A 27,259-nucleotide genomic window follows, 5' to 3' on the forward strand; every position below is an offset into this window, starting at 1 on the left:
CATCCCTCACTCCATCCTACACGTTATAATCACTGTAATCTTCCTACAACGCAGTTCTGATTCTGTCAATCCTCGTTCATAACACCTGGAAAGTTGTCCTTTACTTCGAAAAACAAAGGCCTGCTGCTCTTCAATGTGGAAGTGACCCACAGGGCCCAGATTTACCTGTGTTCTCTGTCTGGCTTTCTGGTGACTCACCCGCAGCCCACTCCCCTTCTCAGGGCCCTGGGACCCCATGAGACACAGGCATTCAAAGTCCTCCCCCACAGCACCCTGGACAGCCTGCCTTTTCCAAGCACTCCTGTATTTTCTCAATACATTTGTGCTTGGTGTTTTAGCTTCTGAGGATAACTTTATCTCCATTTCCCACCACCATTACAATCAATTTCCACTCCCCCTCCTCCGTGGAGAATTACAGGGCACGGATAGGGCCTTTGCTTTACAGCTCCTTTTGTCCTTGTCACAGTCTGCTGGAGCAGGTGGAGAGCTCAACATTACTAATCTTTGGCGCAGAAACGTGACTGCCTCCTTTTCCTCTGGATAAACTCCCATTGGTTCCAGAGCTTCTATGGGCTTGGGCCTGATACGCTCGTCTATCAGAATCTAGGGCTTTTTCAGTTAGAGTCAATTCTTCGAGCCATGTCCGATTGTCAGCTCTGTCACCCAGAGGAAAATCCTCAGGTTGTTCAGTGACCTCCCCTCTCTCCTCCTCCTCTCTGAGCAGGACTTGTGTCATGGGCAGGAGGCAAGACTAGGGTTCCATGGTGATCAGGTCCAAGGGCAGCACACGCTTCTAGCAACAAGGACCCAAAGACAACATCCCTCTTGGCCTACCTGGTCCTGACACCTTTCTGCAAGCCCCTGATACTCTGGAACTTCTGCAGGGATCCTATGGATACATCTGGAATTCCTGCAGGCTGAGAGGAAGGGGAGCCTCCACCCCCACCCCCCACCGCCACAATGCCATGTCGTCTCCCTGCTTAACTACTTGGGCTCTTCAGGATCCCACATGGGAGCAGCCACCAGCTCTTTCCTGGGGTTTCTGATGTGTCAACTCCAACCCACCTTGGCTGAACTTCGGTGGGGGGTGGGGGGGTGGAAAGGGGGAATGGGGTTGGAGACTAGGGCCTGCTGGGTGCCGTCATGAGGATCCCACACAGCCACAAACTCCAGACTCATCCCCTCTGAATTTCTTAACTTTCTGATTCTTTCTGGATCTTTCGACTTCTTTCCAGATTTCAGGAAATCTGCTTTTGTGTTCTCTCTAGATACCTGCTTGCTCTCTGATCAGCCTCCAAGCTGCGGTCTGGGGACCCTGTAGGTCTTCTTTCCCCAACTACATCACAGCCTGGCTTTTTAAAAATCAAAGAATCTTGCTGGCATACCAAAAATTAGCTAACCATTTTAAACATCTATTTGAAGCTTAGAGCTGAGCAATACTCTTCCGGTTCTTAGATTCTTCTCCCTGTGAGGAAGTGAATGCTTCGCCAGCAGCGTGGGAAGAGGCAACCAGGTGTGCTGGTGGGGCTGCCAGATAAAATACAGGACGCTCAATTAAATGTGAATTTCAGATAAACAACTGATAAGTTTTTAGTAAGTATGTCCAAAATACTGCACAGATCGTATTACATTAAATATAACTGATGGTTTATCTGAAATTTAAATATAGCCAGGTGTCATGTATTTCATTTTACCTCCAAAAATAACTAATTCTTTTGTTTGTTTGCTTGCTTTTTAGAGCCACACCTGTAGCATATGGACATTCCCAGGCTAGGGGTCGAAGATACTAGTCGGGTTTGTAACCCACTGAGCCACAATGGGAACTCCAATAATTATTAATTCTAATTTTCCCAGTTTTTTCTTAGGTTGTGGTCACAATAAGAACTCTAAATAGAACCAAACATGGCTAGTGCTGAGGATTCTGGAATGAAATATATCTGCTATTTTAAAATATATCTAATATTTTTAAATATATCTAATACTTTAAAATATATTTGAAATATATCTGATATTTTAAAAATACATCTAATATTTTTAAAATTACAGTCTTCTTTATACTACAATGAATTGTAAAAAATGGGGAAAAAAAGCAATGATTCCATATGACAATTTCTTTAGTAGAGGATTACAGCATTCTGTTATCATTTTATTAAAGATGAAACTATTTAGGGATTGGTGAAGACCTTATGCTCCATGTTTCTAAAATATTAATTTATAAATAATTCTATAATTCTATATACCATTGACTTTTTTGTTTTTTTGCATTTATGGAAAATTTTTTATCGAGGAAGGTTTTTTTTGTTTTTGTTTTTGGGCTGTGCCCAAAGCATATTCCTGGGCCAGGGATCAAACCTGCTCCACAGTCATGACCTGAGCCACTGCAGTGACAACGAAGGCAAGTTTTATTTCAGCATTATCATTGTTAGCAGAACCTGACAGAATAACTGGGAAATTATAATTAATGATATTTTGATTTAAAATATGTTGTTAATACATACATAAATGAGGATATCTGTTTCTATTAAACATTGGAGGAAATTTAGGGATCAACTGATTTCTGTAGCTGGGTAATAGAAATAAACGGCTATTGAACTTCTCTCAGTAATTGTGAGAACTAATTAATATTGTAGACTATGTTGGAGTTTTGCTATTAAAAACTTCAATTTTCAGTGTTTTAGCTCAATGACATGCTCATTGGTCTAGATTGGCAGGCTTTGCCTTGGCTGTGGAAATGGATGCCTAAAATTCCTAATATTTGGTGGGTCCTACACAGTAAGCCTGAAGCAGAGTTTAACTCGAGTGAATTTATAAATAACATTGGACTGAAACACTAAAATGTCTTAACAGCCAGCAGACAAAAAGTAATTTCAGATAGTTCTTGAGCGGTTAATAAAATAAACCACTTTTGGCCATTACCCACGTGGAGTAATGTGCCTCGAGAGACCAAAAAGTAGGAGGCATTTGATCCCATTAACTACTATTTTTTTTAGAGTTCTTTTTAAACAATTTACTTTATTGTTGATTTACAATGTTGTGTTAATTTCTAAAGTACAGCAAAGTGATTCAGTTATACATATATACATTCCTTTTCATATTCCTTTCCATTACTTAACTACAGGATACAAAATTCCCTGTGCTGTACCGTAGGACCTTGTTGTTTACCCATTCTATATAGAACAGTTTGCATCTACTAATCCCAAACTCCCAATCCACCCCTCCCCCATCCCCCTTTCCCCTTGGCAACCACAAGTTCGTTCTCTACGTCTGTGAGTCTTTTTACTGTTCTTTTTACTAACAAGACTTCTAAATGTCAACGCTGATTCCAGACCTCAACTAGAAAATTACAGCCAAGAGAAAAACACTATCTCTGGAACATATAATTAGGTTACATTTTTCTTTATGGTGAAAATTAGGATCAATAGTTATCATTTATTTACCCCTTATTAGCTGCCAGATATATCCTAGGCACTTGAGATGCATTATCTCTTTTAATCTTTAAAAGAGCTCCACGAGGTAGGTATTATTCTTTTATCCCCATATCATAGGCTAAGAAACTGAGATTTATCACCTAGCTTAGGCTCAGACAGCCAGTTAGTAGCAAATGAGGCTTTGAACCTACTCACCGTGGATTCCCTAGTTTCACCTGCTATACATCATTTACTACATCCTTTTTTCACTGATAACAGCTTCATGGTGCCTCTGCTAGCACGTAAACTGGAAAAATAATACTTTAATACCCAGAGAGCACACTTAGGTAGGTACATTCTTGCATAATTGCTAAATATTGTTACTACTCATCTTGCTTTTCCCCTACAACATAAAAGATTACAAATTACCCACTGGATTGAATTCTGAATATCTAATAAACCTTTATGCATTCCTATATTGTACTTTGTCCTTTTAAGTATAGTTCTTGAGCTATTTATGGGTAATTTCTAATTATCTTTTAATTTCCACTAATTCCTTTTAGCCAAGAACATATCTTCTACACAAAGCATTTTTCAAATTCTGAATCTCACCATTTTTTTACATTCAAATGATGATTATTATTTCATGTAATATGTAAGGTAGAATTTTTAAAGCAGAGCTTTCAACCTGGAGTTCTCAGGTGTATGGATGGATTTCCTCAGCCCTCAAGTACCACTGGGATTGTATATGGAATTTTGCCAGGATATCTGAATACACGCAAAGCTGGTAATATTACGATGCTCATAGCTTTCATTAGAATATTGATTTTTTTATGGCAACACCATAAAAAAATCATTATTTTTTTAAACACTCTTTTAAGTATTTTGTGCATACTTAAAAGACTTTTTAAACACTCTTTTAAGTATTTTATGCATTAAATACTTAATATTAAGTCACAATATTACTATTAATATTAATAGTAATGTTAATTAATATTAATTAATTTAATATCATTATTAATATTGTGACTTGGTTTGGCCACATGTAGAATGAGGGTGGTATCAGTTCTTATTTTATTGTTAACAAGCATAGGATTGTCACATAGAGTCATTAAGCAAATATGCACAAAATACTTAAAAGAATGTCATTACATAGTTGTTTCATATCACTATTAATATTGTGACTTGGTTTAATGCACAAAATACTTAAAATATTCTTGTAAGTATTTTGTGCATATTTGCTTAATGACTCTACGTGACAATCCTATGCTTGTTAACAATAACATAAGAACTGTTACCATCCTCATTCTACATGTGGCCAAACCAAGTCACAAGAGGTTAAATGATTGGTCCAAGGTCACATCAGCCAGGACCCAGATGAGCTAAGACTTGAACTGAGATAGCTCACACTCTCAACTGTATCCTCTACTGTCTCTCTGAATTTTATATGGCATATGGAAGTTCTGAATTTTACATGCCATATGGAAGTTCCTGGGCCAGAGACTGAATCTGAGCTGCAGCTGTGACCCACACTGCCAATACTTTAATCCACTGTACCAGGCCGGGGATTAAACCTGTGCCTCGGCACTGACCTGAGCCGTTGCAGTCAGATTTGCCATGGCAAGAACTTCTCATTAGATTATTTTAAAGGGTCCATGACTTCAAGTGTAGTACCGAGTGGATTACGGTACTAAAACAATACCTGGATTTTGATGCTTCTTTGTACTGGAGCTCCTGCCAAAGCTGAGCACAGTCCTTGGGTTAAGTTAGCCTAAACCCTTGGACTCCTGCCAGGGGCATGGATGGTGTGTGCAGAGGTTCCATGGGGAGCCCTCTGTCACCCCTGTTTTCGAGTTTCATGATCCCTGACTTTGGTAGGAACAAGAAAGCCTTTAATGCACAGACTCTCTCCTCTTTCTATCCCTCAGCAATGTGTTGCTCTAGTACCTGGCTTTCACCAGCAGCCAATACTCTGAGTCCAGCTGCAACAACCACCATGTTCCTCAGTCCCCCCACTGTTAGTCACCTGGTCAAACCCCTAGCCTGGTGACATCCGGCTGGCTGCCTACTCTACCTTAAGTGTTGGACATCACAGAAGACAAACCCCAAACTAAGCCACAAAGCCTCCCATTACATTACAACCACTCACATCAATCAAATGGGCTCCCAGCCCTGCCTTGAAACCTCCCAGTTGTTCTCCAGTCCCTGAACCCTCCCACTCCCTGAGCAGGTAAGAGCACGTGCCTGCCTGCTCCTCCACCCCCCACCCCCAGCTCCCAGGGCTTCCCTGCCATGCTCAACCTGGCTTTTATCTCAGCTAGAAAACAAAATCAGCCCCTTCTTTTCACCAGATCGTCCAACCCTGCTGTCTGTACTAATGTCCTCTGCCTTTCCTTTTCTTTTCTTTTTTGTCTTTTTAAGGCTGCACCCATGGCATATGGAGGTTCCCAGGCTAGCGGCTGAATCAGAGCTGTAGCTACAGTAACACCTTGTCTGTGACCTACACCACAGCTCATGGCAACACTGGATCCTTAACTCACTTAGCAAGGCCAGGGATTGAACCCATGTCCTCATGGATACTAGCTGGGTTCTTTTAACAACTGAGCCACAGCAGGAACACCTCTATTTTTCTCAATGAAGTGTCCCCGTTCTCTTTGGTACCATTAAATCTGCTCCTCCCACATGCAAGGTCCTTACCTACAATTCTCCCTCTCTCTCCTGCACCACTAATTTTTTAAATCCTTCTTCTGGGATATTCCCACTAGCATTAAAACGTGATGTAAATCTCTTATCCGAAATAAAACAAAATAAGCAAACACCCCCCCCCCACACACACACACACTCTTACTCCACACCCACCTCTAAGTACCTTGCTATTTTCCTTTATTCTCCTTAGGAGAAAGAGAAATGCCTAAATGTCTCAGAAATGCTTAAAATAATAATAGTACCAAAAATAAAATATTAATAGTGATATTAAACAACTATGTAATACCAAACACTCTTTTAAGTATTTTGTGTATATTTGCTTAATGACTCCACACGATAATCCTATGCTTGTTAACAATAACATAAGAACTGTTACCATCCTCATTCTACATGTGGCCAAACCAAGTCACAAGAGGTTAAATGATTGGTCCAAGGTCACATCAGCCAGGACCCAGATGAGCTAAGACCTGAACTGAGATAGCTCATACTCTCAACTGTCTCTACTGTCTCTGAATTGTATCTACATTTGATGACTACATATCCTCACCTACATTCTGGTAAAGTCAGTAAATCAGGGTTTAGCACCTCATGCCAGACACCGCTCCCCTCCACTCCCAAACCTCCGGCTGTGAGATCCAATGATCGATTCTCACAGCGCTGGCCCTGTCAGCAGCATGCGACAGTTAGGATTACCTCCTCCTTCTTTGGCTACTGTCTTCTTGATGCAAGAACAGCACTGTCCTGGTCTTCCAGTTCACTCTGTTTTCTCTGCTGGATCCTCCTCTCTGCAAAGCCTTTACAAACTATGGGGCCTCCTGCACATCTTCTCTAGTCTCTGAGAGATTCTAATCTCTTGACAGTGACATGCTGATGACTCCTAAAGTTTTCTTTCACCGGTCGCCTGAGTTCAAATTTCCAGTCTCCACTTGGATATAAAATGGTACCTCAAGGAGTTCCCATCACGGCGCAGCAGAAATGAATCCGACTAAGAAACACGAGGTTTTGGGTTCGATCCCTGCCCTCGCTTAGTGGGTTAAGGATCCGGCCTTGCTGTGAGCTGTGGTATAGGTCACAGATGAGGCTCAGAGTCTGTGTGGCTGTGGCTCTGGCATAGGCCAGCAGCAACAACCCCTAGCCTGGGAACCTCCATATGCTGCGGGTGCAGCCCTAAAAGGACAAAAGACAAAAAAAAAAAAAAATAGTACCTCAAAATGGAGAAGCCCCAAACTATTTCTACCTACCCATCTTGCCACCTCCCAACCTGCATATCCCCTGGAATCTCACATCTTAGGAAACGGACTCCCTATTTCCTACCACTCAGGGGAAAAACAATGAAGTTGTCTTTACCTCCTTCTTATTTCTAAAACTCTAAATTCAATTCACCAGTTCATCCTGTGGGCTCTACCTTTGATATACTTTACTTCCCAGGCACCAGCCAGGTCTGTGCCTTAAGACCCTTGTACTTCCACTTCCCAGCAGCTCAAATACTCTTCTCTCAGATGTCTGTTAAATAACACCCACATCTTATTTCAGTCTTTGTTTTGTTTTGTATTGTGTTCTGTTTAGGGTCATGCCTGCAACATATTGAAGTTCCTGGGCTAGGGGCTGAATTGGAGTCACAGCAACATGGGACTGAGCTGTATCTGTGACCTATGCCGCAGATTGCCAATGCCAGATCCCTAACCCACTGAGCAAGGCTAGGGACTGAGCCCATATCCTCATGGATACTAGTTGGGTTCCTAACCTGCTAAGCCACAATGGGAACCCCCTTATTTCAGTCTTTATTCAAACGACCCTTCCATGGAAAAGCTCTCCCTATTGCCTTATTTAAACCAGTACATTACTTCATTCTCCATCTCCTTATCTTGCTTTCTTTAGAACCTTTTATCTACCTGTGACTATATTTCATCATTTAAAGTCCCTTCCCTTTGACAACCAAGTAAGATCCATCAAAATAGAAATTGCATTTATACCTGGAATAGGGTCAGGTCCATAGTTTACACTTGTATAAATATTTGTCAAATAAAGAATGTTAAGACTTACACCATGATTTTGTGCAATATAGATATTTTTAAGATGACCCTAAATAAATATTTCTAAATTTTAAAATGTATGTTTAATAAACATCCTCAGGAAATTTTGTCAAGTTATTTGCAAAATTTTGCATGACAAATTACAGAGTGAGTTCAGAGTTCTATACCATTTTCCATATCTGGATTTTCTTTAACTCATGGGCGCAATATTTTAGTTACAGCATCATTTACTCTGAAATGCACAGGGTGTTATCTGTCATGCCTACAGCTGTAGAGGTACATGCACTGACCTGGTAGTTGAGAACACTAATCACATCTGAGATGGAAATGATGCTGAGTGGTTTGTACCATTCTATGCAGAATTCATCTTCAAGGTCATTAGGCACAGGCATTAACTTGCATTCAACTGGTATAGTTCACTTATAAGAGAAGCAAATATCAAATAGAAGTTAACCTCCTTTTTCTTCAGTTTTTGCAAAGTCAGTTGACATGTTTTGACAGGAAAGAGTTCTTTGGGAATATTAATATAGTTCACTATCAATCGTATAAGTACAGTTGCTTCAGCTTTTACTATTTTTTTCACTTTTTTGTTGTTGTTGTTGATCTAAATATTAGGCTCCTCAGACATACTAGTGACAAAATTGTGGTTTCAAAAAAACCTCTGTGGGTGAGGAAATAGCAAAGAATATTAAACATTTAGTCAGCCCATGAATTGAAAAGGAAAAGTATCTTAAAGTGAAATGACAAAAACATATTCTTGAATCTTCAAAAATTCTGAAAAGTAACACCAATTCTTAAGATTAAAAAAACAATTTAACACAGCTTTAGGTAATCTGTTTTCCAGCTTGATAAATATGAAGGTGTTCTGAAATATTATGCAATAAATTATATCTCCTATATTAAAAATTCTCACGTTATCCTTTCATAAATAAATACAGAGCTTTACAGTGCATTCAAAAAATCAGTTTATCATCTTTCCAATACATGTGACATAAAACTAAAGCTGTAATGGACCCGTCACCAAGCAAAAGAGAATTCAAACAGTTTGAGCTATCCGTAAAATCAACATAAAGATGGATAACATTTTATGAAATAGGGATTTTCTATACGCGCATGTTGCTGCATTCACAAGATTGGCTTTTCCATTTTTGACACTTGCAGACATGAATGATCGTAAAGATTATTAGATTAAACCAATATTACCCCAAAGATCATCCAAGGGGTCCTGCAGCATGGCTGCCAGCCCCTCACTCTGGGACATCTCCATCTCTGCCCAGGTGACAAGAGTAAGAGGACCCAAGTTCAAAGCCTCCAATGACAGCATCGGGCCAGAGAAAGTAATTTACTGCTAACATTATTCCTTTCTTTATCATGCACACACATTCTGCTATTGAAGAAAGTTCTGTCGTTGCTGAAAGAGCCATCCCAAATCATAGCCTTCTCAATGCGAGACATTTTGATAATGATGTAATGAAAATGTAAAGTTGGAATTGTGCGAAGTTCTTAAAAAAATAAAAACTAATACAGTTGAAAAGGAAAGATGGGACACTCAGGAGGGAACAGATTGCTTGGTTTCAAGAGATTGGTGAAATGCAGACCATATGCATGTACACATGTACGTGCACGTAGGCAAACATGTACGCACACATGCAAGTGTAATGAACAAGTACAGGTCAAGATGTGGTCGTTGCTGAAGAGATTTTGAACATGGAAGACTGGCTCACAGCACTACCCTCCCACATTTGATTCTAAAGCAGAGACCAGCTTCCCAAGTCCAGCCCCATATTCTCACCCCTTATGACCCTGATCTGAGACACAATGGAATGTCTCTCAGCCCTGCATCCTTCTGAACAAGGTGAAGGCTCACACACTGTGGCCCCTGGTCACGTGCTGTCTTCCCCTCCCCTCCACATATCTGCTGGATAATTTTTTGCTCCCTGCATGCACCATGCTTTTCTTTCATGTTAACTGCTCATCAACCTGACTTGGAAATTGCTTCTTCGCCATCATCTCACCCAGTTTGCTCCAGAAAACCTTCTCCACCTCTTATGAGTAAATGCTCTTGCTCTGACTTTCAGAGTCCACCATTTTCATAGTATGTTACAGGGCTAGAACTGCCGATCTGTCACTTTCCACAGACATTCCAAAGTTTCTTGAAAACAAGAATACATCTTACTCATCTCTGTAATTTTAATGATGTCACAGTATTTGCTGCAGAGAATCTCTGATGACATAAAGAAGGCATAATTGCATAATAATATGTAATAAGCATTTACGAACTGCCTCCAAAAAGATTAGCAACATAAATGCACCATCCCACATGAAGTGTCATTTCTGTATATAAAAAGGCAGCAAAATTACAACGGGTGATTTATGTTTTCAATATCTTCCATAATTGCACAATAATATATACGTATTTTGAGTGGCCTCTTGAATTCATTTACTATGTAAGCGCTTTTCAAATTTTTATAGATTGATCATTTATTATTTTCATTGACACTGCTTTCCCTGTTTTTGAACTTGGCCCTCAGAGGAGAAGGAGCATCTTTTGCTGACAGCTTCCTGAGGGCAAATAATAGGGCTCATGGCTCATATTTTCATTTCACATTTCTTCCACATCCTTCATGCTTTATGCTTGCTTTTTCCTTATCTTTAGGATAGTTTTAAAAAGTGGCAGACCACAAAGACTTTAAGAATTCTCTTTAGGCTCAAAGACTTTAAAGTCAGCACTGCATTTTCCTTCTCCACTGGAATTACTTGCTTCTTGCTCATTTCTGCAGCACATATACTAAAAATGGGACGATACAGAGAAGATCAGCATGGCCCCTATGCAAGACTGAGACCCATATTTGTGATGAATTCCATATTTTTACAGACTTGTGGTTGTCAGGGGAGTGGGATGGGCTGGAAGTTTGGGGTTAGTAGATGCAAACTCTTACATTTAGAAGGGATTGACAAAGTCCTACTGTACAGCACAGGAAACTACGTCCAATCTCCTGGGATAGACGATGATGGAAAAGAATATAAAAAAGAACATTAAAAAATGTATATGCATTCTAAGTAGAGCAACTCGAAACATAAAATGATCTCTAACAAAAGTACATGTACTATTTTATGGGAAGGATGTACTTATATTTGTACAGAATTTCTTGAGATTTTTAATATTACTAAGACCACCTGGGAAACAAAGAAAGCATTAAATTTAGACTTTGGTGACTTTTTTTTTTTTAAAAGAAATACCTGCTTCATAAAGATCTTTGCCAACGCTGAGGATGAGAGTCTTCCATGTCTTTTTGAACATCCCCTGCCCCGTAAACCACAGTAAGTTTGAGGAAGAAACTCACATTCTCTCTATCCTTTCTAGTGTTAAAAATCATGGGAGTGCCCATTGTGGTCCAGCGGAAACGAATCAGACTAGGAACCATGAGGTTTCAGGTTCGACCCCTGGCCTCGTTCAGTGGATTAAGGATCTAGCATTGCTATAAGCTGTGGTGTAGGTCACAGATTCGGCTCGGATCCTGCGTTGCTGTAGCCATGGCACAGGCTGGCAGCTGTAGCTCTGGTTTGACCCCTAGCCTGGGAACCTTCACATGCTGTGGGTGCAGCCCTAAAAAGCATGAAATAAAAAATATGAATGTTTTCAAATGAAATATGAGTAAAAGTCAAGTAAGAAAGAAGCTGTAAAGTCACCTGTACTATTAGTAAATAGACCCAGAGACTGTGGCAAGCTGTAAGTTTCTGCAGACCTACTACCTCTAGGTAGATTAAAGAATATAATACAGACTCTTGGCTTATTAACTCACTGGGTGATCAACTAGTGTATTGTCTTCTTTATAATAATATACAAAACTTCTTTCAAAGGCTTTTTCAAAATCAATATGTCATATATACCTCTAGTCCCTAATGCTAAAATCTAATAACTTTGTTAAAAACCTAAATTGACGTTAGCTTCATAAAAATAGGGTGGTCTTTAGTGGTGCTTTCTTTCAGTGTGTTGACAAATATTTTGATTAATATTTTCCTGATTTTTTCCTCTAAAAGATAAATTTCAGGCATACTAATCTTTAGACTCCAGATGAAATTGTGTGTGTGTGTGTCTGTGTGTGACTGTGTGCATGTGTGAAAACTGGGTATTTGCGAAGGCTCCACTCCTCTGGAAAATCCTTTTTGCTTCCAGATTTCTCAAATTATGTAGGGCTCTGTTTGTTTTTTCTTTCCTTTTTCCCCTTCTCTTCCCTTCTTTGGACAAATCTGCAGGTTTCTGTAGCCCCTCCAGGGGGAGCCCGGAGAGAGGCAAAAGAGATCACAGCTGAAATTGCAAGACGGATTTGAATTTTCCAGAAGTAAGAAGGGTAAGGGGCATTTCTGTTGAGATAAAAGCATGTGAAAAAGCTGAGCAGCCTCAAAGGGCACAAAATCTCCTGAACGGCAGTGCACAGATCACACAGGTAGAACAGGGGAGAAGGGTTGATGTGAGAGGTTCAAGACTTCAGGTGGTACAAGGTTGCGAAGACTCTTTTATTTCAGGGTGTGGATTTGGATTTTATTCTGTAGGCAAAAGAGTACGAGTGAAAGCCACTAAGAAGGGGACTGATGTGATCAAGGTCATTTTGACCTTGGTGTTTTCAATGGCAGGGTCAGGGGGAGGATGTCTGGAACGGAGAGAGTTAGGGTCGACGGGAGTGGGACCAGTGGCTTTGCATCTTTCCGGGCAAGTGATGACCGGGGTCTGCCTTCAGGGAAAAGCAGTAGGGCTGGAGGGGGAAGTCTAGAGGTGTGGGATGCGTTGAAGGTGAAGCTGATGGCCAACTGTGTGATTTGTGAGGAGGAGGGGGACTTGATGACTCCACCCAGGGTTTAACTTAGGGAGTAAGAAGGCTGCAGGGGGCCCAGGAGCCAGAACAGATTTAGGGCCTGTGGAGATAAGATATAAGGCTTTGGCGATATCTGGAGCACTTATCCTATACATGCAAATACGGCACTCAGGAAGGAAGCCTGGCCCTGGTGATATAAACTGGGCAGTGGGCAACAGGGCAGGTAAGCAGATGGCCCCAGGGAATTCTGACAGCACAGAGAGAGGTCCTTGCCTAGGATAGGATTCCAGCCTCCAGGAAAGGATGGGAAGCAGAAGAGAGCAAGCACTTTGCTCAGGGGGCGCTGAGATGAGGCGCTGCATTTGCCAGGTCAGCTGGGTCCCTTGGCTCTCTTTGCTGTTGAATCCTAGGAACGTGACTGACACCGTCTTCCTGGTTTCTGACTATGCGCTGGATGGACTCCAGTGCCTGGAGGGGCTAAACCTGCTGCTGGGGGTAGAAGGGACTCCGGACAAGCCCAGGGAACCCTTTTCTTACGTTCTCTGGCCAAATACCAACATGATCCAAACAACAAGAAAGGATAATTTTGTCCCAGCCCCTTCACAGCGGGTGTCCCCTGTCAGACTGAAATCCTGCTACACAACACCTTTGCAAGTTGCAGCCTACTTCTCATTTGCCAAGTGTAACCCCTGAAACCCAGCTAGGAAAACTTAAAGGGTGAATGTTAGAAGATAATCATGGAGTTTCCTTCATGGTTCAGAGGTAATGAACCTGACTAGTACCATGAGGACGTGGATTTGATCCCTGGCCCTGCTCAGTGGGACGGGGACCTGGCTTTGCCATGAGCTGTGGCATAGGTCACAGGTGTGGCTCAGATGCCCATGTGGCTGTGGCTGTGGCTGTAGCTTCGATTCGACCCCTAGCCTGGGAACTTCCATATGCCATGAGTGCAGCCCTAAAAAACAAACAAACAAACAAAAAAAAAAACAAAAAAAAGGTAATCACATGATCTCTTTTTGCTGTGGAAATTTATGAAGAAAACTTACCAACAAATGCAACAATCATTGAAAGGAAATCTGCTCTCTCCTTGCATTATTCACCTACAAAGTATTTGAGAATATTTCCCACTGCTTCTCTTTTCTTCATAATGATGCAAAAATGAAACGGTGTCTATCCAAACAGGGTCGAGGGCACATCAGGTTACTGGCAAGGGAGAATTCGGGCTTTCTTGAAAAGATGAAATGCCCAAGGCTTCTCAGGCTGAGGGCAGCCTGCCAAGGCTGCCACAGTGAACCATTGACGTGGAGAGGGTAACGGGATGGGAAAAAGTATAGTTGGCCCATTGTTTAAAAGGGACTCCAGACACCCTCATTTGCTGTGTATTAATTGAAAGAAACCATTTGTTTTGTGGCGAAAATAGTTTGCTTCTGAATTTTGCTAAGAGATGGATCTCTCAGAAAAACTCAAAGCCAAGTTTAATTTTTCCAGCTTTCAACTTAAGGACACATTATCCCTTTTTTTTTTTTTCCTAAAGAATGAAAGCCCTAAATGGAAATCAAAGTCTGAAGTGCAAGAACTAACCCTCTGCCTGAACTGGTGTTTAACAAGAGCCGACACTACGCATTTCCCTTCTTCTGAGAAACTGGTTCAAAGGTCAAGCTTAATGGAAGTCTTCAGAAGTTTTATTTTGCTTTATAGGCTTAATGAAAACCTTGGAGCCTGACCCAATAAAATCTAGATTAGGAAGTAATCTCAGATCTGGAAGGAACCTCCATGGTTTTTCCCTTTAAAATAATCATCTGTAGATCAAAAGACAGCACCTTGATATTTCATTAAAATAATGCTTAAACACATTCATAGATATACATATATCTTTATATCCTTTACTTCCTATGACCATAAAGCTCTAGCTGTAAAATCTGTCTTTAGGTTTGAGCTATCATCATGGGTATTAATAACACTCAAGAATCAAAACATTTGATGATCAAAGCATACAATGTTTGATATGCCATTATTCAATATAAAACACAATTTTATTTAAAATGCATCCTTTAATGAGAAAGATGTAGGGTTTAAAACAATTAGCTTATGAGTCTGTGAACAAATGTTATTTTTTGCTAGACTGAGACAGGTCAGTGCCAATCTTTCTATTTTAGCTTTTATAGATGGAAGTTTTGAGACACTCTGGTCACATAAACAGGCAGTAAGGTTCAGGATGGGTGCAAGGTGTGCCTTTCTTCGTAAAGAAGGGGGACAGAAAGAGTGAAAGGGAAGGAGTGGGAAGAACAAATGAAAGGCAGACAGATGTTGGTGAAGATGAGCATCCTGAAATTGATTTCCTTGGAATGCTGTGTTCTTACCGAGGGGACACACCACCTCAGCCTCAAAGCCACCGGCCCAGGAGCAGGGGCTACGACTTCTGTTCTGAAGCTCAGAAAGCATCAGGAAAACAGAGATGGTTCTACTGCTGCCTTCCGGGTGTGTCTTACTTCCTCTCTCCTCCCTCCCAAGAGCTCCAGTTAGCTGTGTGGCCCCAGCCTCCAGATTCCCACTCTTCCTGACAGCTTGGTCCTCACACTTCATGGAGGTGCAAACTCCACACCACTGAGTGAGAAATACAAAGCCTTTTCTTAATGAGGCAGAATGAAAGTTCCCAGGTGAGAGATCAAATCAGAGCTACAGCTGCCAGGCTACACCACATTCACAGCCACCCCAGATCTCAGCTGTGTCTGCGACCTACACCACAGCTCACGGCAACGCCAGATCCTTAACCCACTGAGCGATGTCAGGGATTGAACCTCATGGATACTAGTCGAGTTTGTACCCTGCTGAGCCACAATAGGAACTCCCTTTTGGGGGGCAGCGGGTTGCTTCTTAAACTTCAGTGCCAAATGCATCACTGGGGATCTCTCTGATCAGTAGGTCTGGGACTCTGCATTTCTAAAGGGCTCCCCTTGGGAGGGACTTTGGCTCACAGGATGGTCTTGGATCCATCTCCACGCTGGCCACCTGAATGGTAAGGAGCAGGACACAGGGCAAGATCGAATCCTGGAAGAGCATGAAATGCCCATGTCCATGTTGTGGGGAAGAGGGAGACTCAGGGGAGTGGAGGACACTCTGGGTTAAAACTAAACAGAAAGACTTGGAGTTCCCATTGTGACACAGCGGAAACAAATCCGACTAGGAATCATGAGGTTGCAGGTTCGATCCCTGGCCTTGCTCAGTGGGTTAAGGATCAGTGTTGCCGTGAGCTGTGGTGTAGGTCGAAGACTTGGCTCGGATCCCACACTGCTGTGGCTCTGGCATAGGCCGGTAGCTGTAGCTCTGATTTGACCCCTAGCCTGGAAACCTCCACATGCCACTAGTGTGGCCCTAAAAAGCAAAAAATAAATAAGTAAGTAAATAAATAAATAAATGTGCCTGAGAATTACCTTGGGTCTGGTCGAGGTCAAGGGCAGGCAGAGAAGGGAAGAGAGGGGAAATAATAAGGCTCTGAGCAAATCTCAGCAATTCTGCCAGGATTCATTCAGATGACCTCAGCTAGCTGGGGGAGGTCCCACAGGAGCAAAAAGGGACATTGAAGGAATTTGGTTGGGATTAGGGTAGAGGTAGGAATTGTTGGGTATCTTTGAAAGGCAAACTGAAAACACTGATGTTTTAAAGGGAATAACACCATCTCATAAACTCAAATATTTGACTAATAGCTAATTAAAGAAGAGGGTACCCCAAGAAGAGCATTTGGAGATAAAGTGTGTTACAACTTAAACTTTGGATGTGGTGGTGAAATAAGTAAAGTCAATCTATATATTTTGACAGAAAAGATGACCAAGACATATTATGTGAATAAAAGAAATTTGAGAATAATGACATGTGATAGTTTCTGCAAAAATTTTTAAAAATTATAGGGAACAGATACTACGAGAAATTTTTTAAATCAGTTATGTTTTCACAAATCAATACTGCAACATTTTTAAAAGTGAGCTTCTCAATCAAAAAAATGGGCAGAAGACCTAGACATTTCTCCAAAGAAGACATACAGATAGCTAGTAGGAACATGAAAAGATGCTCAATATCACTAATTATCAGAGAAATGCAAATCAAAACTGCAAGTCAGAATGGCCATCATAAATTAAGTCTACAAATAATGGATGCTGGAGGAGGTGTGGAGAAAAGGGAACCCTTCTAACTATTGGTAGGAAATGCAAACTGGTACAACCACTATGGAAAACAGTATGGCATCTCCTCAGAAAACTAAATCTAGAATTACCATATGATTCAGCAATCCCACTCCTGGGCTTATATCCATACAAAAATCTCATTCAAACAGACAGACGCAACTCCCCCCCACCCCGAACCCCTCTGTTCATTTCAGCACTGTTAACAATAGCTAAGACATGGAAACAACCTAAATGTCCATCAACAGAAGAAAGGATTAAGAAGATGTGGTACATATACACAATGGAATACTATTCAGCCATAACAAAAAACAAAATAATGTCATTTGTAGCAACATGGATGTAACTAGAGATTTTCATACTAAATGAAGTAAGTCAGAAAGAGAAAGACAAATACCATGTGATATCATTTATATGTATAATCTAATATATGGCACAAATGAAAGAACAAAACAGAGACAGACCCACAGACACAGAGAACAGACTTGTAGTTGCCAAGGAGTGGGAGGGAGTGGGATAGACTGTGAGTTTGGGGTTAGCAGATGCAAACTATTACATTTTTAATGAATAAGCAATGAGGTCTTACTGTATAGCACAAGGAACTATACCTAACCCCTTGGGATAGACCATGATGGAAGATAATGTAAGAAAAGGAATACACACACACACACCACTGGGTCACTTTGCTATACAGCAGAGATTGGCACAACAATGTAAATCAACTATACTTTAATAAAAATAATTGAAAAAAGTGAGTTTCAACTTTGTTGATCATATTATCAACAGTATTGAACATCTGCATTCCTATATTCAGACTTTTCATCAGATAAGAGAAAGCTCTAAGACTGCAAAAGTCAAATGATCGTAGTACCTCATTATGCCACCAATATCACAATACAATACGAGGTCAGATGCGATTAACATCTTAATGTCATAGCTTGATTTTTAACTTCTGCAGTACCCTAAATGTGAAAGTTGAGACGAGTTTCTCACTACAGATGAGTAGTTCAAACTCTAATGTGTACAGATATCATCTTGGTGTCTTGTTGAAATGCAGATTCTCAAGAAGTAAATGCCTTTCCAGCCAGCACCCTGGTCCTGGATCACACTTTGGATAACAAGACTCCAGAGAAGAAGGCTAGAAAATAAAGGTCTTGGTCATTCTAGCACGTGGAATTTTGAAAGTACAAAGACATTCTAATATAAAATTCAAAATGTTATAGATTGAATAACTTTATTTCAGTGATTTTAAAACTGAAGGAATGAAAATGGAAGAGTGATTCTGATTTTGTAGAAATCATTCCATTTCCATAAGTGGGTATGTCCAATTTGTCAAAGCACTAGGGGTTTATTTTCATTTTTCTTTTTTTTTTCTTTTTTACAGCTGCACCTGCAACATATGGAAGTTCCTGGGCTAGGGGTCCAATCAGAGCTGCTGCTGCTTGCCTACGGCACAGCCACAGCACTGCCAGAAAGAAGCCACATCTGTGACCCACGTGGTACCTTGTAGTAACGCTAGATCTTTAACCAACTGAGTAAGGCCAGGGTTTGAACCCTCATCCTCACAGATGGGAGGTCAGGTTCTTAACCCACTGACTCACCATGGGAACTCCAGGAGGGGTTAATTATATTAGGTTGATTTAGTTATACGTTTAACAGTTTATGTGTAAAACTAGTAAAATGAGTCTTTTAGTTGGAATCTCATTTTCCTCAAACCTTTTCGAGTTTAGAGAAGATAGGCATATACATGTTGACTTGCATGTTATATTTTAAATGCTATAAAAATTCATCTTCAGAAAAGGTACATCCATATGAGAAAAATGACCAGCCAAATAAACTGCCTCCTTGGGCCCTTTTGAGAGTGGGGATCATATTCCCAAAGGTTGTCCTTTGGGGACATACTTAGATTATTATAAAATCTCACACAGCTGAATGCCTTTGCGATTTGCACTGACCTAAAGGTAGCCCCACCTAAGAGTTCCGTGCAGGAGCTCCCATTGTGGTTCAGCAGTAACAAACCCGACTAGTATCCCTGAGGATATGGGTTTGATTCCTGGCCTCACTCAGTGGGTTAAGGATCTGGCATTGCTGTGGGCTGTGGTGTAGGTCACAGATGCAGCTAGGATCCCTCTGTTGCTATGGCTGTGGCAGAGGCTGGCAGGTGCAGCTCCAATTAGACCCCTAGCCTGGGAACCCCTGTATTTCAAGGGTGAAGCCCTAAAAAGACAAAAAGGAGAAAAAAAAAAAAGCTCTATCCAATGTGTTTTATCCTGGACACCACTGGTGGCTCCAAACACAGCCTCTTATATTAGTCTGCTAAGGCTGCCATTACAAAAACCACAGGATAGAAATTTATTTTCTTGCAGTTCTGGAGACTAGAAGCCCAAGATCAAGGTGCTGACAGGTTTGGTTTCTCTCAAGGTCTCTCTCCCTGGCTTGCAGGTGGCTGCCTCTCCCTGTGACCTCACATGACCTTTTCTCTTATAAGGACACTAATCCTATTGGATTAGGGTCCCACCCTAATGGCTTCACTTTAGCTGAATCACCTCTTTATAGACCTTCTCTCCATACAGGGTCACGTCCTGAGGTCCTGGGGGTTGACTTCAACATGAATTTGGGGAGACATATTTCAGCTCATCACAGCTCTCTCAACAAATTCAAATTCAAGTCACTGCAGAGCAAGACATAACTGAAGAGAGATGCAGAGAGAGGACAGGGCAGCCCTGGCAGTCAGTGCCAAGAGACAAGGAAAGGGGAAGGGGGTCAGAGGAGGGCAGGGGGCAGCGGCAGAGTGGCCGAGATCTCGAACCGCAGAGCTGTGCACGAGGACCCAGCAAATGCTCCTTTTCAGTGCAAGGTTTGGAGTTCCTGCCAGGGCCCCAAAGCAGCTTTTGTATCCAGAACCGTGATCAGGTTTTCAATGAGACCTGCCTGGCTGGGGCTGCTGAAATAGCTTCCTGTCTCTTTCATACCCCTCTGGAAACTTACAACAAGCTCCTATTGACTGAGATAAGCAGAGTGCATTTTTATTCCTTGCAATTTCTAAGTGCTTACTGCAGTGAGTGAGCTCATGTTGCATGTCACATACGAGTGCTTCAGTAGATGCTATGGCTCCAATAATATGTACATTCTATGGAGATATACATGGAGTCTCATTATATGTTGCCTGCTTTGCCTTCATTTTTATTAAAGCAACAGTGTAGGGCAATCGAAGGGAAGCTCCTTTCCTTTCTAATGGATACAAATGAAAATTTATAGCCATCCTGGTCTCCCAGTTACTTAAACAGAGCAATTCTAGCCTGTATGTGTGCACTCACTGCTCAAAGGACACACCCAGATTCTGTGTTCCTAATGGCCACTTTGACAATATTGGTATTATTGCCTGTTACTTTTATGCTGATATACGGTGAATTTAAAACTGTTAATGTTTCAATAATCTTCATAACAAAGCCCAGCAAATATCTTGGAAGGCCCCCTGCAGAAACACGGCAGTTGATCTAAGAGAGTCCTTGTTCTATATCTTCTTCTTTAAAGTCAGAAGCATTTTGACTGCAGTACAGATGTTAATTGCCACTTATCCTAATGAGTTCTTTTCTGATATAAAGTAGCCTGGCTTGAAATAGAGCAGGTTTTTTTTTTTTTTTTTTTTTTTTTTTTTTTTTTTTTTTTCTTTCAGCCAGGAAGAGATAGGAATAGGAGTTCTGTTGGTCCCTGGGAGAAATGGGATGCTTTTTCTTTTCTGTCTGTGTTCTTTGTGTTGGTCGCAAGCTTTCTGATTTAGGGCCTCTGAAGTCTGAGTTAATGCCTTCATCTTCAGTGTAAGGGAAAATGAACCCCAGTAGAAGTCATGAAATAGAACTTTGGCTCTGAAAGCAAAACCCTAGGCTCCTGAGGTTATTAAAACAGAGTTAGGGGACAGCTGGTATAACCAGATACTAAGGGCAATTTTTAATAAAAATGGAGCAGATCATTTTGGCTTAAGTTTGATTCATTTTTAAGTTTATATGATTTTAAATGAGATTATTTCCTATTTGTTTCTTAGTTACAATTTCTACCTCCTCTCTCATATCCCAGTTTCTAGTGTCCAGAACGGGGCTGGCTGGCTGTTGGTACTCACCAAACACCTGTTAAATGACTGACTGAATGAATGAAAGTATTTTAAACATACCACCCTAAGGCACTATGTCTCAAATAATATTAATAATCATTTGTACTCCATAGAATAGTATTGTGCCATCTATTTGAAAAAGCTTCACATTCATCCAAACAGAAGCCATATCCATTAAACACACATTTCCCACCTCCTTCCTCCTCCTTGCCCCCAGCAACCACTCTTTTCATTTCTGTTTCTATGTTTTCAACCTCTCTTGGGACCTTGTACAAGTGGACTCACACGGTAGATGTCTTTTTTATATCTGAATTATTCCACTTATTGTAACGACTTCAAGGTTCATCCATGTTGTAACATGTGTCAAAATTTCCTTTTTGTGTGTGTGTAAGATTTAATAAAAAACAAACAAAAAGAGGAATGGCTGCTTTCAACATTTCCCAGGTTGTGAAAGGTTTACCATGATTATCTGGGGTGTAGTTCTAAGCTGCCTTAGTGGAAGGAATACGAAATGCTCTCCTTCTTCCAGGCCTAGAGGTGGGAATTGGGGTTCCGAGCTACCCCCTCAGCCTTCTCCCCTCCTCCTGCTGCCTAGTGACCCGTCAGCACTGGGACCCCAGTGACACACATCCTCTTAGCTTGGTCTCTTCCAGGGACCCAGCTGGGTCCTGACCCTGCAGTGCACTCAGTGAGACAGGGCTAAATAGTCCATCATGTGTATAAACCACATCTTGTTTATCTATTCATCCTTTGATGGATGCTTGGGTTTAAACAAGAAAAGGGGGAGTTCCTGTTGTGGCTCAGCAGCAACAAACCCGACTAGTATTCATGAGGATGTGGGTTTGATCCCTGGCCTCCCCGGCCCAGTTAAGGATCTGGCATTGCTGTAAGCTGTGGTGTAGGTTGCGGACATGGATTGGATCCCACATTGCTGTGGTTGTGGTGTAGGCAGCAGCTTCAGCTCCAATTCAACCCCTAGACTGGGAATTTCCATATATTGTGGCTGTGGCTCTAAAATGCAAAAAAATGAAAAAAAAAAAAAAAAGAAAAGAAAAAAGAAAACAACAACAAAAAAAAAAAAAAGAAAAGAAAAGGGGAAAGGGGGTTTCACAGAAGATAATAGAAGGAAAGACTGACAGTCTTGATGAGATGACTAGTCAGATTAGGCATAAACCAACCCATAGCTCAACAGCTGGAAACAATAATCACATTAATTACCTCACGGTTACTTGATGCAGTAATTCAAGACAGGCGACAGCAGGGACAATTGGTCTCTACTCCACCATGTCTGGGATCTAAACACAAAGACCCAAAGCCTTGACTGGCACTGGGGGATGGCTCGCTCACATGGCAGGTAAGATGGTTTCTCCCCATGCCAGCCTCTCCACCAGGATGCTTGAGGGCCTGAGGATACTGAACTGGTTCCTACCTGCAGGAGTCACACACTGTCACTCCTGCAGTATCCTACTGGTCAAAGAGGCCAGCTCTGACTCAGTGTGGGAGGGGCCACACAAAGGTGTGAGCACCAGGAGAAAGGGTAATTAAAGCCAAATTGGGTATCAGCCATTGCAAAACTTATTGCTGTTAATTACGTAAAACGGGCTAAATATTTGGAGATTTTTCAGAAATGATTAATATTTCAGATACTGCTGCTTTGAAAAACTTGAAAATATTCAGAAAGAATGTATAATTCTAGCCATTTAGCCAGCCCAATCAAAACAGCATACACAAAAAGATACATGCACCCCAATGTTCATAACAGCACTATTCACAATAGCCAAGGCATGGAAACCACCTAAATGTCCACTGACAGATGAATGGATTAAAAAGATGTGTGTACACACAGTGGAATATTACTTAGCCATAAAAATGAATGAAATAATGCCATTTGCAGCAACATGGATGGACCTAGAGAATATCATACCAAGTGAGCCAGAAACAGACAAATATCAGACAAATAAGTGATATCACATATGTGGAATCTACTGATACAAATGAACTTATTTACGAAACAGAAATAGACTCATAGGCATAGAATACAAACTTAAGATGACCGAAAGGGAAAGGGGAGAGGGATAAATTTGGAATTTTGGATTAACAGATACAAACTACTACATATAAAATAGATAACTAACAAGGACCTACTCTAACATTTAATGGAAAAGAATCTGAAAAAGAATATATATACATATATAATCGTTTATGTACATACATATATATATATATATATATATATATATATATATAGCTTAATCACCTGAAACTCTATAACTCAAGCAAATGCCAATAAAAATATAAAAATTAAAAACAAAAACAAACAAAAAGCCAGTATATACAGGCAATAAAAATACAGTGAAAGGTCAGGATTCTTTTTTTCATTCTTTGGGATGATAGTGAGTATCTTAAACTAATTTTACATTACCCACTTGTTCAGAGAAATGATTTCTGCTACATTGTGGTTTCCATACATTTGTCTGAAACCAACTTTGATTTTTTTCCACAGGGGCTCCTTCATGCAATTGAAAAGACTGTCCTACGTTCCATGGTTATTTCACGTCTGCCTTTCCTGTGTTTAAGAAGTGGCTGAAGGAGATTATCTGCGAAAGTAAAAGCCTGGATGGAGCCTGGCCACCCTAGGCTGGTACCCACACGCCTTCTGGAACGTAACTAGTGTTTGGATGCCAAAAATGTGAGGAATCATGGTGCGATGTTTCCCAGTCATGGGGAACCACCCCGGGGCTCACCGCAGCATCTGTCAGCACAGAGCAGCTGAGGGTAGTTTGAGGCCCTCACTTTAGGGCCTCTATGCAAATGTCCCAATTCTACCCAATCGTAGTCTTCTTGGTGTGGTGGCTTCAGTTTTAAAGAGGCTTCCAAAACTGGTGGCCCGTGAGTCATGCTCAAAGTCATGTTAAGGTAGTTGGACAGAATCTTTAGGAGACGAAAGAGTTTAAGTAGCTAGATTTATAATGTATCATGAACAATGGAAATACCACTTCAAAATGTACTTTTCTTACTAAAAAATGCTAATTTTCTCTCTATAGATGTCAGTGCCTCCAAAGTAATGAGCATTATTAGCTGCAAACATCTCGAAGCAGTGGAAATGAACTTCCATTAGTTAACTGACAGTCGAACTACCACCTGCCTTGTAAGATGATGTAAGTTTTCAATGCGCCATTTCCGTCCTTATTGAAATGTTCAAAGACAGATGGTGAAGAAAAGCAACTTATAACATCCAGGAATGTATTAAGCCTGGTTTGTATGTGAAATGACCAAAGGGGATTTCAGGTTTTTGCTTGCGGTGGGATAAACAGGGAGGCTTTGACAATGGATTAAATCAAATTGGTTTTCCATAGATACAGCAGAAGAAGCTGAATAACAAAGAAAGGGAATTCTTTTCATTAAGATGGTCAAGTTCTCCGAGAGGCATAGAGCTCTTTAAATAGCACATAATTTCAAAAGATTGAGCATAGCTATGTGGATGCCGACTAAATAGATAAACAAACAGCCAGGATATGCCTTCCAAGATTCTCACAGCTACTGGGATGAATCTGTATTTCTGTAGGGAAAACAAACCTTGCCTTTCTCTAGTTTTGCGAATTTAGATTTTTAGTTTTCAACATTCTATCGACATTGACTTAAAGAATGGAACGTGTTTAAAACGACTTTTTTTTTTTTTTTAAGTGGTAAAACAAAATAAAAGCAAAGCACAAGGGAAAGCAGACAGGTGGATAAATAGACAAGAAGCAAAATCAATACCTTGTTACTGTGGGTTATTTGTCATGTGAATAATCACGTGCTTGTGAAAGTTTTGCAAATCTTTTCTCTGGGTAAATGTGTCTGGAGCCAATAAACAAATAGGTAGATTATTTATGTACATACACATATCCACTCATAGTATATGTACCTATATACACACAATCTATATTCATGCATAATCTATGTGGCATATATACAGATTCCACTTTCCTTAAAATCGAATCTAGGACTGTCAAGCTTCCCCCTAGAAAAAGACAGTCCTTGAGGAATGACTGACCAAGGAAGCCAGTTCTGCCACCCTGAGTTTTCTTGGTTTCTCTTTTCTGTGGGGTGGGGTGGGGGGTGGAGCTCCCACTCATGGGAACCAGCCTTGGAGAAGGAAGAGCGATGCTGTTGTCAATTGTTATAATCTTCTTCAATACTGAACCCACAAAACTTGGCTTTGATTCCTTCTGAAGCACCAACCCTTCTTCTGAGCCCTTCAAACCACCCACCAGAACAAGCATCAGGCAGGAAGTGAAAAGGAAGCACTCAGAAGAGAGATAAAAGCAGTGATCCAGAAACAGAGCTTTGGGATCTTGGGGCTTCTGTTCTGGGTCTGGGGGACCTTGCTAATTCTCCATCAGATTCCAGGGAAAGAGGCACCATCATTTTCTAAGTTGGTTCTCAGCTTCTTTCTAAAGGGTTATGTTTTTAATATTCACGCTTTAGAGTTCCTGTCATGGCTCAGTGGTTAACGAACCCGACTAGAATCCATGAGGACGTGGTTTTGATCCCCGGCCTCACTCAGTGGGTTAAGGATCCGGCGTTGCCATGAGATGTGGTGTAGGTCACAGACACGGCTCGGATCCTGAGTTGCTGTGGGCCTGGCGTAGGCTGCTAGCCTGGGAATTCGACCCCTAGCCTGGGAACCTCCATATGCTGTGGGTGTGGCCTTAAAAAGACCGAAAAAAAAAAAAAAATCACACTTCTTTTCGGCTCTTCAACGTTCTGATCATTTCTTTCACAATAACGATGGAGAGAGATTTACTTTCTCCCCCGACGCCCACCTGTAGTTTCCTGTCTTAGTGTTCCAGTTCCACCCCATCCCAAATGACTGGTAAAGGAATGAATGACTTCACTGGCAAGATCCTACTCTCTTTTCAGCCCGAGAATACCTAAATCCAATAGATACACACAGACACAAACACATAAACCTGGTTATCAACTGGAAAATGGAGATTAACCTCGAAGCAGCAAGTAACAGGAATTACTAGCTCGGGAAATGCACTTAAAGCATAATAATAACACTGCAAACGAATTACTTGTCTTACTTAAGAATCACATGCCATTCCTTTTTACCATTAATTACCTTTACTTTTACATTATCATTGTACTTATTATTACTGGGGACCTTAAAATTAAGACTAAAGATACCTAAAGACATTTCATAGAGTTCTGACTTTGAGGAATCCTGTGAAGTTCCCCTGAGTGAGATCCCCTGATGCTGGATGGTGTCACCACAGTTCATTTCTCCTATCAACCTATTTGGTAAAGAGGTCATGATAATTTCATTATTGAATGGAACTTCTCGATTGCTTTGCATCAGGGGAAAGATAATATTTCTGTTTCTGGGACAGAGTGAATGTAGCTGGCTTTAGGTAGAGGGCTTAAAGCAAGTTCTGGAAAGACTGCATCAGGACACATGACAGACAGGTAAATCATTGGAGACATGAGTTCAGTGATCAAGGACAAGTATTCCTGGCTTCATAATGGAGGCTAGACCTAGGATGACGGTGATGGCTACGTCCAGAGAGGAGAGACAGGGAAGGGGGAACTCTTGAGAAGAAGGGGAGGGTAAATAATAGCTTTTGCTTCTGCGGTTGGCTCTAGGAGGCTTCGATTTGGCTGTTTTTGCCCTGACTGAGGTTGAAAAGTCCAGAATGCATGGAGCCGACTTTCGGGGCAGGGACCCCTGGAGGCCTGGCTAGTGGAGGCCCCAGTGAGTTGCTGGCTCTTGGACCCCGTGTGCATTACAGCTCACATTCTGAACTTGGGGAAGAGCCTGTTTTACCAACAGCATGTGGTCTGAGCGGAAGAACAGCGCTGGTTCTCGAGAGCCTATAAACCAGAAAGCACAAAACAGAGATTTCTATCGTCACAACCAATGGAGTATCTGCTAGTGATGAATTAACTAATTAGTACCCTGGGTAGAGTTACTCGTCAGTTATGACTGCCTATGTTCCATGGCTCTTAACTATGGGATGTCCTGGATATC

The 27,259-nt window shown here is 41.2% G+C and overlaps 1 protein-coding gene and 1 non-coding gene across 11 annotated transcripts in view; one reads left to right on the top strand and one right to left on the bottom strand.

Moving 5' to 3' along the window:
- The window catches only part of CTNND2 (catenin delta 2), a 1,014,682-nt gene that overhangs the window by 367,643 nt on the left and 619,780 nt on the right, over positions 1–27,259 (bottom strand). The gene's annotated exons all lie outside the window — the stretch shown is intronic.
- On the top strand, positions 10,911–11,017 carry LOC146395440 (U6 spliceosomal RNA). The gene has a single exon (XR_014831658.1). It is a non-coding gene; the product is annotated as a U6 spliceosomal RNA (small nuclear RNA).

The sequence above is a fragment of the Sus scrofa genome, chromosome 16, assembly GCF_054392235.1.
Source record: "Sus scrofa isolate SSC_HxYL_T2T_F1_AM1 chromosome 16, Sscrofa_HxYL_maternal_Yorkshire_Landrace_v2.0, whole genome shotgun sequence".
In the NCBI taxonomy this organism is placed as follows: domain Eukaryota; kingdom Metazoa; phylum Chordata; class Mammalia; order Artiodactyla; family Suidae; genus Sus; species Sus scrofa.